The 2500-nt window shown below is 36.7% G+C and overlaps 1 protein-coding gene across 2 annotated transcripts in view; it reads right to left on the bottom strand.

Annotated features, from left to right (window-relative positions):
* The window catches only part of LOC143029838 (uncharacterized), a 78591-nt gene that overhangs the window by 9426 nt on the left and 66665 nt on the right, over positions 1-2500 (bottom strand). The window lies entirely within an intron of this gene.

The following is a 2500-nucleotide window of genomic DNA, read 5'->3' as shown; positions in this document are numbered from 1 at the left end:
TATGCAGGAAATGTTCTTGAGTAGTTTGGATCAACAAAGTATATTTCAAAACCACAATGTTACATTTTTTTTTTACATTGCATTGTACCTAGAGAAAACATATGCTATTCTCACGTAAACCATATACCATAGAAATTATGTTTGCCTTATAACTTTTAAGTTTATGAAAGAGAAAGAAATGTATTTATAACGATTTATGCTTTTTTTGTGTAGGAGTTCACTGAGACATCAAAAGTATTTCAAGAGTTCCAGAAGAAGAAGAAAGAAGTTGAGAGTATCTTTGAGCAGTCAAGTGAAAGGAAAATTCTCAAAGTGTTCAATTCCAAGCTATGCATGGACATAGGCTTAGATTAATATCTTGAAGGACTGGAAGGAAAGAGGAATCCAAGAAGATCGTGAAAATAAAGGTACATTTTATTCGGTACGATTATCGCTCAACGATAATCGTTTATAACTCAACGATGATTATCAAACGGTTGTCTAGAGCAGCGTTTCTCAACCAGGGTTCCCCGGAACCCTAAGGTTCCGCAAAAGGTCCCTAAGGGTTCCGCGAGAACAAGTGATTTATTTATTTTATTTCATATACGTAATATAATTTAACATGCACGACATATTCTTGGCTATTGTAATAATGTAATATAGACATGATCCTATCTAACCTATTATTACGATGCAAATAGAATGAGAAAGATATGGTATATGTTTTTTTTTTGCGCAGGAGTTCCTTGAGACATATAATTTGTTTTAAAGGTTACGCAAAGGTAAAAAGGTTGAGAAACACTGGTTTAGAGCACTAATTCTTTGTTTTCGAATGGTCTATCTTGCTTCGAGCTGCAAAGTACGAGACTGATGATGATTCTAACTAAACCTACCAACGCGTTTACCCAAATATGATGCAAGGTATGATACACATGACCCATCATTGGCTGTTGTAGGCTAATAATTAATACAATAAATCGCACCGAGCCAAACTTACCTTTAGATTTATTGTAATTGAAAAGTGACAAGAATTCGAAAATGTGTAATGAAGAATTAAATGAAAATGACATCAAACATCCTGTGCAGCGATAGTGTATGTATATATAATACCCTACTACAGTGATGGCTCCCCAAGTGGTCCTTATAAAAGTGAACACATGTTTCTGTAATGAGCAGTGGATGTTTGCTCATGTCTTGGCCTACCCGCTATTAGAACATAAGTAGATGGTAGTAGACTCAGGTGATCAATCAGTTTCCAATAGGCTTTAATTTAAAAAAAAAAAAAAAAAAAAAAAAAATGTATTTTAGCTGTTGGAGTGAATGGTTTCATTGGTGCAGTAGTTCTCAACCTTTTTACCCTTGCGTAACCTTTAAAATAAATTGCATGTCTCAAGGAACCCCGCGCGTAAAAAAAAAAAAAAAAAAAAAAAAAAAAAAAAAAAAAAAAAAAAAAAAAAAAAAAAAAAAAAAAAAAAAATTCATCGTAATACTAGGTTAGATAGGATCATGTCTATATTACATTATTACAATAACCTTTTGCGGAACCCTTAGGGCTCCGCGGAACCCTGGTTCGAGAAACGCTGCATTAGTGAATGGATGTGATCAGGGAGACGAGAGACATTGATATAATCCGGTTTTGCATCGCATAAGTTCCCTCTAACAGGAAGCTAGGAAGGTGCCCCTCACTGAGGACTTGTAGCATGGTATAACCATACCCGTTATTCAATTCATCGGTGGCAGGATTCGAACCGCTATCACCTTGACCTCCATTATAGCTAGCGACGCCTTAACCCGATCGGCCAGTGATCATCCAGGAAGTTGAATGACGGAAGAGAAGAAGAAACGAGACAGAATGTAGCCAGGTCCAACGGTATCATTAAACCCCAGTGACACCAAGCTTACGACCTGTTTCCGACCACCTTCGACCGAAAATCAAGCGATCGGTCGGCGACACAAAACCTATGCAAGGAATTGAAATGGAAAAAAGTTAATGTGGTTGATAAGATGAAAATCTATGTAGTGGGGACTATTCAGTGTGTGTTGTAATATATCTATATATCTATCGATCTATCTATTAATTTATCTTATTACCGACTACCAGCGACTTCCAAAGACTTCCTGCAACTGGTCGGCGACCACCTGGTCGCCGGTGGTCGGAAACAGGTCGTAAGCTTGGTGTGGCTGGGCCCTTAGGTAACGACGTTCCAGGAAAGAAAGAAAGAAAGAAAGAAAGAAAAAAAAAGTCCTCCTTAACTGATGACATTTTCTCTGACATTTTACTCTGGTATTTGCAACTCTTTCGCACAAGTCCAGCAGTGCTGAAAGGGTTATCAAATAGATTGAGGATGGATTTGTTTATAGGTGCCTAGATCAACACAGCTAATGCGTGGTGTCTCTTTATCCTTTCGTTGTATTTTATGATCTTAGTCATTTGATTGAATTACAATCAGGCGATATCATTTAGCTGAAGGAAAGTTCCTAACAAAATGGTTAATAATAGAAAAAAATCACAGTTTATGTT

The sequence above is a fragment of the Oratosquilla oratoria genome, chromosome 11 (genome assembly GCF_046742065.1).
Source record: "Oratosquilla oratoria isolate Oo_2021 chromosome 11, ASM4674206v1, whole genome shotgun sequence".
Lineage (NCBI taxonomy): Eukaryota > Metazoa > Arthropoda > Malacostraca > Stomatopoda > Squillidae > Oratosquilla > Oratosquilla oratoria.
The sequence above is the reverse complement of the archived record's forward strand: the minus strand, read 5'-3'. Positions and strand labels throughout refer to the sequence as shown.